The following is an 18,406-nucleotide window of genomic DNA, read 5'->3' as shown; positions in this document are numbered from 1 at the left end:
GTACTGTGTGGTGGCCGTGGCTGTGCACTGGAACAAGTTGCCCAAAGAGGTGGAGTCATCCTCTGAGACCATCAAAAGCCACCTGGACATGGTCCTGGGCATCCTGCTCAAGGTGGCCTTGCTTGAGCCAGGGGTTAAACCAGGTGACCTCCAGAGGTCCTTTCCAGCCTCAGCTGTTCTGTGATTCTATGGTGGGAGAATTTGCCATATATACGTCCCAACTTTGCAGTTCCAATCACATCTTTGAACAACAAATAAATATATGTATGTATTTAATTTTCCAACTTCAAGAATAACAATGCCTGCTTTTCCACTGGCTGAATTTTCCTTTTATTATCTAGCAGGCTCTAGCTATGGATGAGGAAGTATTCATCCAGAAGGATCATGAATTGAAGATATTGCAGAATCAGATAAAGACATTAATACAGGAAAATGAAGAGCAACTGGAATCTTTAAAGAAGGCTGAAGAAACACATAGATTACAGGTATTTTTCCTCTGGCATATATTACATGTATCTATATCGAACCATCCATCCACTATAGGAATGTACTCATGATTTCAAGACAGATCCTTCAGAATTTTTTTGGATGTAAACACCTACCAGTCTTACAAGCACCTTGTTTGAATTAGAGCTGTATTCCCTAATGAGCTGAGATCATCTAGTGGGTGAATCACAGTACTGTGATTCCTGAAGTTTGTGTATCAGCCTAACCGCCACAGCCTTCCTGTATGATATTAAGTGATTCATTCACCCTCTCTTTGCTTCCTGCCTTCCTCCAGATCTGTGTTGTTGCTAAGTTGTTTCAGGACGATTCATGATTTAGGACTTGAAAGGCTTTAAAAGCTTGTTTAGAATCTCAAAAAGACCATCAAGTTCCTACAGAATGCTTTAATTGAAAGGCTGTGTAGAAACATGCTTTGTTATATCTTTATTCAGTGTGAGAGTAAAGTATTGTTGCCTTTTGACTTTTTAAGACAGAATTTCATCCTAGTATTCTGAGAGTTTACTATTACAAGAAGCTGAGTGACACAGTGGAAACACTGCTTGCCTCCTTCCCTCTCTAGATCTTGTATATGCTAATGAAATTGTAATGGGTAGTAAGTGAATAGCATTTCAAGATCCAGGAGACCATATATAGGATAGTTGATAGATCTGACTTTATAGGATGATAGATCTGACCTTTTTTAAAGGGAACAGCATAAACATGGCTAGTTAGTACTCTTCTCCTTTTTCTCCTTTTTTTCCTTATTCTCCTTATTCTCCTTATTCTCCTTTTCCTCCTTATTCTCCTTTTCCTCCTTTTCCTCCTTTTTCCTCTTCTTTGCTGATGGCTTGGGGAGAGTCAATGAATGAAAGGTAAGTACACTGGTCACCATCTTTTCCTTCCCTCTGTAACTTTTTTTCTGTTCTGTCATCTCTGGATAGGCTTTTTTTGTGTGTTTTCCTTTTTTAACCCATACTGCATATTGTCAGCTTATTAGACTGAAATAATCCATGCTTCTAATACACATAGATGCTTATATACGATTATGCTTATAATTGTATCCTATGGAGGATACGAGGCAGATGTTATGAACAGAAACAGTTGTACTGTAGGCAAAAGATCGCAGCTCTCACTTTTACTTAAAAACAGAAAAATCAGTATAATAATTAAATCAAATGCTTGTGTCAAATGGCTTAAAGTTGTATGCACAGGAAAGTGTCGTTTCAATGATACATGACAGAATAAGAACTGTAAAAGTAGCATGTAAATGTTTGTACCCATGTATTTATGTAACAGGTTATGCACTATGGGGTTGTATGTACAAGGGCATAAGGGACAGAGTCTTATAGGGATTAAAAAAAAAAAAAAGTTGCAAGGTGGAGTTGCCCATTACTACTTCCACAATCATAAAATGTATGGTATTGACATATATATTCTTTTTGCTATGACACAGAAATATTATGTATTGTATTCCAACAAAATGTCAATTTGTGGGGCATTGTCTATGTATGGGGAAAGGACTTGCAGTCTAAGAAGATGAGAAAAAAAGAATAAATAAAAAATATATGATTCAAAGTAGGAGAATGCATACTTTAGTTAACTATCTCTAGCTGTTATTCAAATTTCCTGTTGGTAGGCAAGATTTTCGATGTATTCTGAAAGGAACAGAGAAGACTGAAAATTGTATGGTCTTGGCCTTATGGATAAATCAGTTCAGTGAAGATATGTAATTTTGAACAATGCACAGAGATTGCTGTAGGAAAGGCAAGTAAGTTCTTCAAACTAGCATTACCGACAAATTTGAGGCTGGGTAGAAAAGAAAGTAACGGTTGATACAGGGGATCCTGGGGTCACGTCCAATTTTATGAATGTTAATTAATAAAAATAATCTTTCAAGTTGGACCACTCCAAGAGGAAGAGGAAGCCTACATGTATGTACATTTCATTCTTTAAACTCAGACCATGTGCTTCATTTGAACATTTTTCTTGAATTACCGTTTTATTTATCCATGAACACACAAATAAGGCAAGCAAGGGCTGATAAATATGTCATCTACTTCTCACTAGATGTCTAAATCTAGCTGACATAATTTATATAGGACAGGTCCTTTAGAGACAAAAATGTCTCAAAAAAATGATTGGAGTTTGGGGAGAGGTAAGATTCTACCTGTCATGCCAGAGAATTTTCAGTTTGTTGCAGAATTTGCCTGTGCACTGCAGAAGAATTTAGAGTTAGTGAATGATATACAAGAAGACTGACCTTTATAATGAATTTAGAAAGGTATGATGCAAATCTGATGATCAGCAACCGTTTTTGTTTTTGTTTTTTTCATATGAGAATGAAAAAATGGTGGAACAGCAAATCTTTATTGATCAGCTAAAAGAAAAATTAGAGAAGTTTATGGTTGTGAAAACTTGGGACTTCTCAAGTGCTTGTGGAGATGGGCCTGCTGTTACGGCATCTGCAAGAAGGCCATACAGTGTCCCACTCACAAAGAGTCTGCTACACTCGCTTTACCCATCTTCAGGGACAGAGACACGAAAGGTAAGGTCTACCTAAGCATTATATTTTTTTTAACAGTTATTGTTCAATAATTCTATTGGGCGTGACAAATTATGGTGACCTCTTGTCAGCTGCTGTTTAGCTTTGAAGCATTTTAGCATTGAAGACTGAAAAAGTACTTTTGAATGTCTTGCAACACACGCTATGTCCCAGTTGTCCAAAATCTATGGGCTTACATTTTGAATCCCAGAATGGCTGGAGTTTGAAGGGACCTTTAAAAATCATCTAGTCCAACTCTGCCATGGACAGAGACACCTTTCACTAGATCAGGTTGCTCAAAGCCCCATACAAATTGACTTAAAACACAGAATTTATCACAGTCATAAAGCTGTAGTCTTTAGTGATCTTTTTGTGCAATGTTTAACAGTTCAGATAGGAAGCATTCCCAAAATGAATGATTATTCTGTACTGATAAACTGAACATTTTGGGTAATAAGTTGGTAACAGTACCTTCTTTTGCACTTGGGACAAGTGTTCTAAGCAGAACCTTCTCTTGCAAAACCTTCTGGTACACAGGTACTCAGAAATATTATTTAAACACCTGCAATTCTGCATACAAGGTCAGGTAGTGATAGACTTTTAAACTGAAATACTATTGGAATATCAATGAAGAATTACTGAACTATTCCAAGTGTTTTTTTGGTGCTTTTTGGCAGGTGTATACCAGTCCCCCTGCTTTTTCCCTGGCTCGGATGATGGCAGGATTCCGTGCTCGTAGCCAGATGATACTGAGCTACATAGAAGATCAAGATGAAGTCCTTCACTGCCACCTCTCTATCAGAGTGATGAAGAGAAAGAAAATACAGACAGTCAAAAGTAATTTATTTTTTTTTTCTCATTTAGGTAATTTTTTCTTTAACTTTTGTTACAGATAAATATATAGCAAATATAATATTACTGCCTAATCCTACTGTAATGTGAGGCCATTTGTGATACTACTTAAAATAAATTTGCAGGACCAACTAGGCATATTATGAAACTAGTTTAAAAACCACATTTTTTTGATGCGATAAAGATTGCATGATCTTTGTTTTGGGGACATCATCCAACAAGATCAAGCATGGGAAGAAGAAGGTGCAAATGCTTATGTAAGCTTTCTCAGTTTGGCACTCTTCTCTTTAATATCATGTACTTTATATAAAGTTAAAAGAAAAAAAAATCCCTTTGTGTTTAGAATGTATCATGTTTTCCATTCTTTCTTAGGCATTCAATAAACAAAAAATGGACACGAAAACAGGCTTCTCTGTGCTTTCCCTTTGAGCAAAGTGACATGAAATGTCAAGTTGACAAGTCCAGCTTATGTGACAAATCTGTGCCACAGACTGATACAGCCACAGGTAAAATGGAAGTCATGAGAGTAAATTGTGTTAGATATAATACTAGAATATGCAATAATGTCTTTATCACATGTAATTATTTTTCTCATCAAAATGTCTTTATTTGCTACAAATACTTTTTTCATTATAGCTCAACATAAATTTATTTTTTAATTATTTTCCTTTTCCCTTTTCTGAAATTGACATCAGTGACCTTAATGTTTGAGTACTACTTACTAGCGAGAAAGCACTTGACCTACAAATCTAGTACTAGTTCAAGAAAAGGAAACATGCTATTATTTCATCAGAGATGCACTGAAAATGCTTAAATTAAATATGTTTTTTCTCTCTCAGATTAGCATTCATTAGCATTCTTGAAATGCTAATGCATGCTGTCATTTCCATATTTAGACGGCAGGGAAAAGACTCTTTGCAATACTCTCTCTTTTTGGCTCTTTCGCTTCATTTGTAAGAATTCTATACATACTATATTTCAGATCACTGTCTTTTGGCTAAAGAGTGTATTCCTTTTATTCCTTTTTTATTCCTTTTTTTTTTGGTCTCCACATTGTTTTGTTTTCTTTCAAGGTGAAGAAATCAACTGCCTCCAGAAAAGTCATGTTTTTAACATGCAGAAGTTAAAGAATTCAGAGTTGAGACTCACTGAGGCCAAGCAAAAAATGGGAGAACTTGCACTTAACATCAAAATGAAAGAAGAACTTATTAAGGAATTAGTAAGAACAGGTAAGTGACTGAAAAATTGAAATGAAGACATTCAGAAATAAGCAAGAAAAAAGACACAAAACTTCTGAAGACCTGCATATCTTAGTTTTTGGGTAATTTTCTTCTGCGGGAATACTTCTGGTAACTTACAGTTTCCTAACTTCTATGAATTACTTGCTATGAGTGCATTGAAGGCTGCAAATTTTTATTGTGTCCTACTCAGCTGTGATCTGCAGATTTGTTTGTTAAATATTTTTTTGTGTTTTGTAGCTTATTGTGTTTGTCCACCTATAGTGTAATTTTTCATGTATGCTTAGTGCAACTGATCTCTTCATGGACATGTGTTTGTCACCCAGTGTCTGGGATAGGAGAGAAGATACGACACTGTGCTGGGAATGCTTGCATTGCCATCATAGCAGTAGAGAAGCAGGAGTCAGAAGTGGATGAGGGAAAAGGTCAGTGTCCCTGTTAGCCTATATCATTACACACCTGTCCTGATATATATATGCTTGCCAGAAACTTATCATTGTGATGACCCTAAAGATCTGTGCTTACCTGTTTCAATCACACTCTTCTAGTGTGTACATATTCTCCTGAGGCAGTCTTTTGGCATTGAGAAACATTGTGCGCCCCCAGTAACAGTACTTACGGAATCCCAAACAGAGCAAATCAGATTGCCCGAACAGGGCAAATCAGTAGAAACACAATCGAGAGTTTTTTGCTGATTACCAAGTTGAAAGCTGAGAAATATGTAGCATATTCTTCTGGGGAACAAACAAACAAACATACAAACAAACAACAAAAAACATAATAATACAGGCAAGCTATTTTGTCAAGGACTGCAGTAGGCAGAAAATTTTCACTTGATGTGGCACTCAGGTGTTACTTTTTTTGGTGACATCAGATGATTTATGAAGAGTTCAGATTTAAGATTCCTTTGTTCATCTATATTTCAGTGTTATAAGGGAGCTGTTTGTTTAGGTTTGGAAAATGTCTCAGAAATTTTTGGTTTAATCAGGATGAAGTAAGTAACGATTCAATTACAGGTTTAAGTGATACATTGCAAATTATTAGCTTGCTGTTTTAAAACTATTTGGATATGATGTCTTTAAGGTAAGGATGCAGAGTGTGTAAGCAGGCAATATTCTTTGAAGATAACTAAACCAGAGCAAGAATCCGAGCAGGCCAAAATGGAACTGGCCGAAACTCAAAAGCAGCTTCAGGAGCTGGAGAATAAGGAGCTGAGAAAGCCAAGCTGCAAAGAGAGTTCCGAAAGAAGATGGATGCAGCTAAGCTGAAAGTGCAGGTATTTCCAATATGACCATTAGGATTTGCAAATTCCTGTCTCAGCATCACCTTTGAAATCCGTACACTCTGCTTGTGAAACTCTCACCAGCTTCACACAATTGAAGCTAGTTGGATTGAAGTAGCCAATGAGAACCTTCACACAGTTATACCCACTACTATTTAACAACTAAGTAGTTAGATAGTTCTGTCTTTGATGATTTTACGAAGGCTCAGAGACCTTAGAGATAATGTGTGATTGTTGTGGCAAAATGTAGCAAGTCTTGCTCACTGTCCTAACTCAGTGAAATAGAGAATTAACCTGAGTCGGGTTTTAGTTTTAAGTTTTCCTGTTGTTAAGCTGAAATTTTCCATGAACATTCAGGCCTTACAGAAGAAGAAGCAAGACACTAAGAATCTGGCTTCTCTATCTAACCAAAGTGAAAAACGAGCAATAGAACTTGAACAGAACGTGGCTCAGATGAAGCATCAGCAGACCCTGCTAGAGAAAAGACTGCGTGAGGAGAGTGAAAAAAAAGAAGCAACTAGAAGCAGAGCTTCAGCGGGACCAGCTACAAATTAAAGTAGGATTCTTTCTGTTTCCTTATGACAAAGAATAAGATCAACCAGTTTGACCTTTGTTTTCCCAAAGGCAATGTACTATACTACCAGATTTTGTCCTTTTAAGTAATTGCTTACTTGACACTGAAGAAATTGTGTATAAGTATTTTCACAGAAATCTTCATTCTTCCTTTCTCTTCAGCTATTTTTTTGAATGTTATTATGTGATGTCTAGCCCTGAGTTGCAATTTTGCATGTAAATTAGTTCAATATTTCTGATTTCATGATTGTGTACATTCTGTCATTAAATGTGTTTGAAAAACACACTGACTGAGGCAGAAAGAAAGTTTTGTTTGTTTGTTTTTGTTTAGAGGAACTTCAGCTTAAGATGGAACAGCAACAGAAGATTCTTAAAGACAGAGAGATTGCTGCATTTAAAAAGAAGAAAAATAACTCGGTGTGGACTTTACAGAAATCAGAGGTAGCTAATCTATTCCAAATCTGTGTGGACACTGAAAAGAAAGGTGTCTTTATTCACCCCGTGTCATCTTTGTAAAGCGTTTGGAAGAAGAGTATTCCATCCTCCCTCCCCTGTTTTTTTTTTAATTTTTTTTTTTTTTTTTTTTTTTTTTTTGTAGCAAAAACTGAGACAAGTCAAGAAGCTCTTTAACTGGTTTTGAATGAACGAAAGGAGAGGGCTGTAATGTCTTTGTTTTTTCTATGACTTGTCAAAGGTAGTAATTCAGATAGCTGGAAATTCAACGAGTTTGGTTGTCTGGTAGGCTTGAAGGTGATTCTGATGAGCTCTGTTATAAATGTTGCACGGTTTGTTTGTTTATTTCTTTTCCCATCTGACAAATATGACAGACGGCTATGGTTTTGGTTGTTCATGACAGTGTTAGAATAGTAGGTTTCCTGTGCAACAGTGCTACCTGCATGATTTCAGAACTAGACATTGGAACATGAGAGTTTCATGAGTTAACCAAAGTCTTTAGAGGTGAAAATCAATTTAAAAAACGAAATAAAAGCAACTTCTTAGCCATACCAGCAATATGCCCACTGATAAACCATTGCTTCAGAAGAGACTTATAATAGACTCTGCTAGCAGGATCAGAACTCCCATTTTTTCTTTCTTTCAGCATCGCAGTTTCTCATCACGATGTGTTTTTCCACAAATCTTGGTCTTGGGCAAGAATCATGCAATGAGGATGGGCTAGCTGATTTCTTGTGGTACCTTTCAAACTTAGTTGTTGTCATTCTATATATGACATCTATTTCTATAACTGTTTTTAGGAAAATAATACATTTCCTTAAAAGCATCTGATAAAATTGTTTGCATAAGATGTAGTAATATAACATTGCTGAGCCTCTCCTTAAGTCAGTCCTATTTCTGTATTATCCTGAATCAGGATTCTGTTGATCACTTAATGTTAAGAATTGAAATGTTGATTTCTCACGTTTTATCAGTTACTCTAAAAGAGGAAAAACATAGTCATAAAATTCTGACCCAAATAGTCCTCGTTAATGCTCTCTGGATCTCTGTTTAAATTGTAGAAGTTAGAAGAGCAAAAGAAATGGCTGGATGAAGAAATGGAAAGAATTCTTCAACAGCACCAACAGTTAGCGGAACTAGAAGAAGATTTAAAGAAAAGAGAAGCCATTGTAGCTAAAAAAGAAGCATTATTGCAAGAGAAGAGCCTCCTAGAAATCAAGAAACTGAGATCTAGCCAGGTGATTTAAGAAAAAAAAAAAAGAAAGAAAGAAAGAAATTTAACACAATTGTAGAGCTGCCTGAAAAGACTATGGGAGGAGGGCAGCCGGATAACAGAAGAGGTTTAAGCCATGCGACTTGTATCTCTAGCGCTGCCATTACATTATTGTGTGGCTTGATCAAATGAACATTTTAAACATGAATAATAGAATGTAATAACCTTTATTTACATGATATCCCCGAAATTCTAACAACAAAACAAAATCTGACTTCCAAAGTTCTGTTATTGCAGCACATTAAATAACGATATCTAAAAAATTGCTCAATGCCTGCAAAGTAGAGAACATGGCAGAGAAACATTCTGTATTATTTACTTTGGCTACTGAGAAACAGAAATTGAAATGTCATTGTCACCGTAATGACTAACTCATGTAAGATATGTAGAAAACTGCACATTGCTTTTCTTTGTTTTCTTTCATCTTTTGATTAAATAGTAAATTTTATGGTAGCTGTCTACTTAGCCTAAATGGCATCCCTTTACAAGAAGTAGACAGGTCTTCCACTTTAGGATGCGACAGTCTCATGTACATGTTTATGGGGAAGGAGTTTTATATTTACGGTTTCTTTCATTCTTCCTCTTATTTCTTTCTCTCTCTCTCTCTCTTTTTTTTCTTTTTTTAAAGGCTTTAAACAAAGATAGTATGAAATTGTCTACTCGCTTAAGTATGCTGGACCAGGAATTGTGTGATAAAGGTATGCAGCTTCAGGACAGCACTACTGAAGATAAGACAGACATTCTGGAAAAAATTCAGGTTCTTCAGAAGGAAAGGGATCAGCTACTCAGAAGAAGAAATAGTGTGGATGAGAAACTGAAAGAGGGTAACTGAAAAGTGTTGTCAGCTGAAGTAAGTAACTATCTCTGAGATACATCAAAGTTTTAGGCAATGTTGTATAATAAAGTATTCCAATCATGACCTAAAATGTCTCCCAGTATTAGACAGTAGAGAATCAAGGAACTGAGGTTGGGTGTTTTTGTTAACAGCCGACATGAAAATACTGCTATAATGGCACTACTTCCATAACAGTGAACAACATATACTTTCAGAGGAACTTACTTACTTTAGCTAGAGTCCGGACAAATGTCGCTGGCCTAACAATTCTATAATTAGAAATAATGAAACAGGATGTCCATCAATTTATCTTAGGCAGCTATTTTCCTATCAGGACATAGAACAAGGTGAAGTACTCTAATAGTGATGTCCCTTGATTTTTTTTTTCATAGGCTTTTGTGAAAGACCAAACCTCACCTGAAGGCCTCCATATAGTTACAATGAAAATAAGCCATATTGTGGATGTTACACACTTGAATTGATCAGTATAATTAAGTTGAAGATTGAATAAATTGATGTAAAATACACAGATTTGTTTTAGGTCTTGAGAAGCAGCAGTTGGGGCCTATTACTGAGCTGATAGCATGCCAGAAAGAATCCTATTTGCTTCACTCCACAGAATCTTCTGCAATACTTCAGGGCATGAATTTCTGCCACCTTCCTGCACAGATAATGGTCACCAAACTGCTTACAGATCTGATTGGTTCATTAATCGCTAATTAGAAAACTAGTTCAACTGAAAAAGTAATAGAAGTCATCAAATTGTGGGGAGGGGAAAATGGAGGAAGAATAGAATGTAGGCTTTTGTGGTGATGAACCATTTGTTTGAACTCTGGTCTGTGGAAGGGATATCAAGACATTTCCTGCTTGCTCCAAGCAGGTTCTAGATTTGTACTCTTCCTCTTATTTTTCCCATTCCATTCTCTGTACTACTACTAGTTAGTCTTGCTCTTCAATTTAGATTCACCTTTGAGAATGAAGTTAATGTCTTATGCACACAAAGGTTTGTTTTGTACTTTTTTTACAATCTCACTCCTGTGTTTCTGTGTAGGAAGAACATGTCCTTTTGCAGCTGGAAGAAGGAATTGAAGCCCTGGAGGCTGCTATTAATTACAAGAATGAAAGTATTCAGAGTCGCCAGTACTTGCTTAGATCCTCTTCACAGATCCTTTCACAGAGTGAGGATAATGCAATAGGAAAACTAGTTTCCTTGTCTGCTGATGAGCTCAGAGCTATCCTCTTCAAATACTTTAACAAGGTTTGCTTTGGCTAATGATCAATATTTTATCCTATTACCTGTTATTGCACTAAATAGTTAAATGAAATAGTGTCAAGAAGTAAAGTCAATTTAATCCACTTTCCTTGAAAGCCTGCTTAGGTTACTCACATCTGTTGTTAATTTGGATATTTTGCATCTTGACATCAACATAAAAAAGGATGCTTTTCTATTACTTGTTTGTATCTTGTTTTGGTGTCATTAGCTTAAAAGGTGTTGCAACTCTGGAAATTTCCTTGCTCCTTTCCACTGCTTTATGCTGCTAACTTCTCAAGTAGCAACATATTTAAACAGTGGTGTCGTATCGAAATTCTTCCCACCTGCAGTCTTTATTAACCTCAGGATAGTATTTCTTTTTTCCAAATCCATTATAAAATCTTTCTGCAAACAAGCGCTTACCACCATATACTGAAGAATCGTAATGACACCTGGAAACATAAAAAAGAAATGCATTAGGACTTGGTGTCTCTCTTTGCCCATGGGTGAACCTTGGGTGATTTTGTGAACAAGTTGTCTGTGGTACACAAATTGGCAGTTTTCCAGAAACAGGAAAAAAACTCTTGTATCAGTTTAAGTTCTGCACAGGGCATTAAAAAATCCACTAGTCCATGTGATCAAAATCTACAGAGCTCAATTCTGAAGTGTGAACTCGTGTCAGCAGGCAAATCTGTTTCCAGTATAAGCTTACAGCTTATACAGACAATTGCTTTTGTATCCATTCATCTATTAAGCAGAACTGTAAAAGCATTTGTTGAAATGGTTTGATAGAAGTGTATTAGATTGTCTTAGATTGTTGGCCTGCGAGAGTCTGAACGTAAATTACAACTGCAGACTGAAGAACAGGAGATGAAGGTCATAGACCAGGAAAATATAAAACGTGAATTGGAATCTGCACTTGAGCACATCAAGTTGCAGTGTGACAGGCAGCTGATGCTACAACACAGAGAACATGAGAAAAAACTACAGTTGATACTGCATCATTTCAAGGGTGCTTGTTTGTTTTCCAAGGGGAATTGTACAGCAGATATTATCTTTAGTCACTGTTGAGAAATACTGTGTTTCATATGAAAGAAAAAAGAAGATATGAGGTAGAAAGATAACATTTTGGCTGTTACTAATTCTGATGTCGTGTAGGAAGCTGATGAACAGACACAAGGTGCTTGTATAAAAGAAAAAAGCTGACCATTTTTAAAAAACGGTCAGAATTGTCACATTTTTATATTCAATTTGTTGACATTGGAAAGGTGAAAGATAGCAATCCCCTTGATCTTTATCCTCTAAATGCTCCTATTAAAATGGAGAATTGGGGTTGGCATGGGCTTTTTGCTCCTCTGTCATACTAGTTTAAATGTACACCATGAAAGCAGAGTGTCAGCAAAATACAGGACATTCTCTAGCTGGGCATCTTGATTTTGGCACAGAGAAGTGAAGTGAAGATTTGATTCTCATACTAGTTTTACTTGCCCTAGAACAAGATGGTGAAGGTATTGCAGAAACCTTGAAAGAGTATGAAGTAAAAGTCCAGCAACTGGAAAAAGACTTCTTTTATTCTAGAGAAAACCAGCAGAGAGCTGAAGAAGAAATTGAAGGGCTTTTTTGGAGAGTCACCCCATCAACTAATGGCACCTACTAAATGTAAGTACATGATCTTAAAATGCTTTTGTGTTTGTCAGTAGATCATTTGAGGGGTAGCAAACAGACAGAAGTATATCAGATAGACATAAAACTCATATTTTTACTGAACTAACTCTTATCCAGGAAGGTACTACATCTCCCCACACTTGCAAAGGAGAGACAACATCAGTTTGTAATAGAGGCAGTGGTATAACACTGTTCTAAATTCGTGTTTGGTTTTCTGTGGATTCGAGCATAATTTCAGAAGCTACAGTCTCACACTGTTGTGGTTGAGAAAACGGTATTTTATGATCTGAAAGACTCTGAATGGCATTATAATTAACAAATGTGTAATATGCTATGCTTTTAGATGCCAGTATTTTAAACAATCAACTTGATTTTGCTGCCAGCACTTGATTTCATAGAAGTTATTTCTTGGAAGATTGTCAATGAGGAGGTCCATACTTCCAGTTAACTAAAATCATTCTTTATTAAGGTTAAAAGACCTAGATATTTGTAGTAAGAAGATAAGCTTCCTAATGTGATCTATGCTTTGACCAAAAAAAAAAAAAAAAAAAAAAAAGGACCAACAAACAACTATGAAAAGTTTTTTTGATTGTTCCAGGTCCTACTAACCACAACTCAAACTTAAAATGAAGTAGTTCTAGTGTAGAAGCAAAAATGGTTTAATCATTGTCATTATCTTGGTTGTCTTACACCTCACACTGCCACCACCACCACTTCACACGCACAGTGCAGCCTTCTTGGCCCCGTGTTTCATCTTAAGGCTCAGTGTGACTCATTCTTCCTCTTAACTGATGGTTCTATTTCGTCACACTTGAGGTAGTGCCATGTCTTTGTAACACGTAGATGCTGGTCACATATGCATCTGTTGCTACCAGAGTGAATTGAGGTTTAGCTCTCCAGGCAGGATAATAAGCCTAGAGGTTCATTACTCGAAAGTATGCTGTGACGGTGTGAACATGAATATTGCACAGGTTGGACTGTAAATGAGCATGGGGAAGATTATTCTGTGTCTAATACACAAAGAAGCATGTAGTCCAGGACATGTTTTGCTGTGAGGAAACATCCATCGCAGCCAAACTGTAGCGAAATGTAGAAGGATGAATGTCCCTGTGAATTTCTAACTTTTTCAAATCCATATGTTTGTAACGTTTGTAAGAAGCGCTCAGTATTTTTGTATAATTACCTTTAGTTATCTTTCCTCTGAATATATTTTGGGGCATAATACAATGCAATAAAAAAGTGATGAGCTTTAAAAATAACAAAAATCCCTGTGTACATTAAAGTCACATTCAAAGACTATGTTTTGTGTGTTCTGCTACTGAAATTGCAGACTACTTTTGAAAATACGAAGAATTTCATATTTTACTGTCATGGTTCAGTTGTTTTAAGATTGCCTAAATTGCAAGTTAGAATGGTGAAGCTTGTATTACAAGCAAAGAGCCAGCGGAAAGTAAAAGACACAGTCTTTTACTTCCTTGTCTTTCGGGTCCTTAACATACAATGGTGCTAGCTCAGACCTAGGAATCACCAGTCTTTATCTTGTTCCCTGTCTCAAGTCCCCCCTTTTCTTGAGCCTAAGCAAATTCTTTGGCTTATTACAATCCTTCTTGATTAAAAGTTTTCATTAAATTCTTACCAGTTTTGACTTGGTGCTTGTTTCAGTTACACTTCCAGGTATCATAATCTAGTCCTTCATACAGCACCAAAATGCACATTGTACCACTACACAAGTCAAGACTACTACTCTTAAAAAGAAGATCAGGATTCCTCTAAACGATTGCTTAAGCCAAGAAAAGTTGGGTAACCAAAAAGGTGATTTTGTTGCATAATTCTCGAAAACCCCAGGAGGTGTCATCTTGAATTACCTTATGTAATCACCTTAGACTAATCACCTTATTACCGTAGTCTTTCCCCAAATGTTTTCGTGCTCAGTCTCAATTCCTCCTGCCTCATTTACACACATACAGCAACTAATATTGATTAAAGTGCATCCTTCCCCTTGGGAGGCAAATAAAAGGTCTAGTGCCTAAAACATTGATTTGTTCTAGTTGCTTGCACCAAACTGTAAGATGTTGTTGCAAATATTGGTTTCCGAAATGGGTTAGATCTTCTCCTTTGTCCGGCATTTGGTAAGGCCTGCCATCCAATATCTCCAAAGGGGCTTAGTTTGACCAAGTTTGCTCCTGGGGGATGGATGGAGCCCGTGGTAGGGAGCCATGTGGGAGCAGTGCTTGAGGAGCTGCTGCCTTTGGCAGCCCCTGCAGGCTCACTTCGGGAATCCCGTGTGAGGGATGAAGTTCTGTGTTTTTTGTTTTGTTTTTGTTTTGTTTTGTTTTGTTTTGTTTTGTTTTTCTGAAGAAACCGGGTGTTTAAGAAGGAAATGCAGAGTTGCCTTTGTTTGGCACTCGATGGTCTTGAGGTCTCTTCCAACGTAGACATTCTGTGATTCTGTGAAGTCACAAACGCCAAGGCATCACACTGGCTGGCTCTGCAGCACAGATGCCAGGAGTGCTGCTTGGCATGGCGGCGGCGGCGCGGTGCCCCAGCCCCAGGCCCATCCCAGCCCCAGCGCACGTCGCCCTCCGCTCCCCCATGGAGCCCCCCGCCGCCTCAGCAGCCCCGTGGCGGACGCCCCATGGCAGAGCCGCCCCCGAGGAGAAGGAGCCCGCAGCCCTCTGCCCGCAACGCACCGCACTGCACCAAGCGCCGCGCAACGGCTGCCACCACCGCGGGGGCTCCTGGTGTGAGTGGCAAGCGGTGGCAAGGGGGGGCTGTGCTTCCTGAGTCAAGCTGCTGGACTCCGGCTTGCCTGGGCAATTGCCCATGTTGCTGAGGAGGCAACAGAGCCAAAGCCCTTCGGGCTGAAGATCCAGCACAGCTGGGGAGGCTTTGGCATTTCTGCACAATGCTGCTCAATCCTGCTTGGGAGCCCAGCCTCAGGTGCGGAATGAAGCCAAGCAAGCTCGAGGGAAACTGTGTGCTGGTAAGTTGTCAGTTCTTGCTTTCTTTTTCATTCCTCACGCCTAAGAAAACCTAACTCTTTCAAGCACCTGTTTGAAGACACGGTTTGATGGACTTGATTCTGGGTGTGCTCCTTAAGCTTGTTCGGCAGCTGTTGAACCCCGCTACACTTGCAGGAGACCTATGCTCGAGTTGATGCTTGCTGTGATCAAGCGGTGTTCTTTTGCTCTTCTTTGCTTTGGGGATGGTGGGTGAGGTTGCAAAGAGTTTTCAGGAGGATTCTTCTTTTCCTTTGCAGAATCCCAGACTGCGTATTAGAGCTGCTCTTCATCTCTGCTCGGAAAAGCTTCACGGGCCAAAAGAGAATGGAGATGAGGAAGGCAATGGAGAATGATGAGGACTATTTGCAGTCAGCACGCGTAAGCTTTGTGAAAGAATCAGGTGCATTTCTGTAGTGGTAGAAAGCGTAGCTGGAAAGACTTCCTAAGAACGTCAAGTCCAATTCATTGTTCTCAGTTAGAGCAATCCCGTAGTTTAGACTCCTGATAAGGTATTTGTCTGTAGGCAGCTGCCAACTTGTCCAGCTAATCCAATTCAGCCTGGAAAACAAGCAAGCAAGCAAGCAATCAAAAAGCACAGAAACCTGCAGTTTATGGAGTGCAACTGTCTCCTTTCTAATCTCATGGGTTTCACCAAGTTTTGGGTGACTCCAGGGCTGGCTTGCCAGGGAGACTTTCTTGAATTGCTGGCAGATCAGCCAGAAGGGCAATACAAGGCCCTGGCTAAACACAATCTGTAGGCTGCTTCTAGATCAACAGTTTCCTTGGTTACTCCACAACCTCCACAATCTCCACTTGCTTCGAAGCTGTGAAGATTGCAAGTCCACTTTGTGTTTTTCAGCCACTCTGTGTCAAACGCTAAGAGTTTTCACTGGCTGTTAAAACAGAAAGGACAAAGAGCCCCTCCTCTGGGTCTTCAGAAAGCTCCTAAGATCCCCCAGACTGGCTAAGTAGCGACGCTCTAGTATAGATGCATCTAGATGCAGTAGAGCTAGATGGTGGGAGAGAGGCTCTAGCATGGACGTGACACGCTTTGACAGCATCTTTTCTCTGACAGCAACTTCTGCCTTGCCTCTTCCCATCAAGCCAGAGCAGTTTCTTGGCCTGCACAACCTGCAGACTGACCTCTCGTGTGTATCCGTGCTGGACTGAGGGTAATGTTTGGAACACACACTGATGCTGTATTCACTAGAACTTTGAGAAGAGAGCACAAGAAGCTAACCTGCATACGAGTTTCTTAGGTTTCTGTAGAGAGAGAGAGATGTACATGCATACATATTTACTTCTGTCTTTACTTCTTTCAAGATATCTTTTGTTCTCCAAAATGAATCCTCTGACTGTTACTAACGTATGGGACACACCTTGACACTCTAATGGCATAGAAATACTTTTCAGCTCATCCTTGCTATTGTTTCTGGATTGAAAAAATAATTGTGAATATGATTACCTGCTTGGAATCTTTTTTTTTTTTTTTTTTTTTTTTTAGTATATATCTATTCTATTATGAAATCCTATAAAAAGGAGTGAACTCAAGAGGAAAAAAAAAAAAAGAAAACAATTTTATATCCACTTCTAAATTAGCTCAACAAATGAAACAGTAAAAAATGCACATAATATTTCTTCTATCCCAAGATTTCATGGTACAATAGTTCTTTGCCTAACCCTGCAATAGCCCCATAGGCATTGCAATTGCTTACTTGTGTTCTTCTCCTTTGCTTGTGTTTAGTGTTTGCTTTTCTAATGTTACAACATTGGATTGATTTACCTCTTTAGGTGTCAAGAGAAGAAGGCATTTGCTTCAGAGGACAGTACTTTGATGCTTTCCAGGGCTAATGGCCAAAGTTCTCAAAGCACTTTTTTTTCTTTTTTTTTTTTTCCCCATCAGTGATTTATACATTTGTCAATCTTTCCATCTTCATTTACAACTCCGAATTTAGGTTTTAGGTGAACAAGAACCCTGAAACCAGCTGAAGCCATATCAGACATGAAGCCATATCAGACATAGTAAGGACATGTGTCTGTGAGGAAGTAATTCAGAGTGATTCTCTGGTGTCCTTTGGACAGCTTTCCTCTGGTCCTCTGCACTAAGCATCCCCAAGGGATATTTCAAAGCTCTCGGAATGATCTGTCATTCTCTCTTCCACTAGAGTCTCCATTAGAAAAGCGTGACTATTCCTTGCCCATGTGGAAAAGAAGTCCTCCTTGCGTTGTTTCTAAGCAAAACCTCTTTCTTGTGTTCTATGGACAGAAACCACTTGGCTAGATAAACTCAATCATTGCAAATGGAAGGAGTGGAACTACTTCAGCACCGTGCTTCGGCTTCTAAACAGAACTGTAATGTAGGTGGGGACGTAGCAAGAGGACATGGCCAAGCCAGGGTGGACTTGAAAGTGCCGTGTCCGAGCCACAGCAAGAAGTCCGTGATTGCCCCTTGGAGACTGCTGCTCACCTAGTAGCACAGCAGCTGGAACGCTTCTGGATACTGCTGATGGATTGCCACGAATCAGGCAGTGACACAAGCTACGAGAACGACGGAAGTGACTGGAAGTGATGCTTCTCCCTGTTCTCCATTGCAATTTGTGAAAGAAAGGAGAAGAGAGGAGAAGAAGAAAGGAGAAGACGGGAGGGAAGGGGAGGGAATGAAGAGAACGGGAGGGAGGGGAGGGAAGGGTAAAAACGAGAATGGGAGGGGAGGGAAGGGCAGGGGAGGGCACGGGAGGGCAGGGGAGGGCAGGGGAGCAGAGTGTAGTGGAGTGTAGGGTAGTGTATGGTAGTGTAGGGTAGTGTAGGGGAGGGGATTGTTTGGTGAGGAGAGTGTAGGGGAGCGTAGGGGAGGAGAGTATAGGGGAGTGTAGGAGAGGAGAGTGGAGGGGAGTGTAGGGAAGGGGAGTGTAGGGGAACAGAGTGAAGGGGAAGGTAGGGGAGGTGTGTGTAG

At 38.8% G+C, this 18,406-nt stretch overlaps 1 pseudogene; it reads left to right on the top strand.

Annotated features, from left to right (window-relative positions):
- LOC139998695 (kinesin-like protein KIF27) overlaps window positions 1-18,118 on the top strand; it is a 40,657-nt pseudogene extending 22,539 nt beyond the window's left edge.
- Window positions 18,119-18,406: the final 288 nt, after the last annotated feature.

This window comes from Anas platyrhynchos, chromosome 14 (assembly GCF_047663525.1).
Source record: "Anas platyrhynchos isolate ZD024472 breed Pekin duck chromosome 14, IASCAAS_PekinDuck_T2T, whole genome shotgun sequence".
NCBI lineage: Eukaryota > Metazoa > Chordata > Aves > Anseriformes > Anatidae > Anas > Anas platyrhynchos.
The sequence above is the reverse complement of the archived record's forward strand: the minus strand, read 5'-3'. Positions and strand labels throughout refer to the sequence as shown.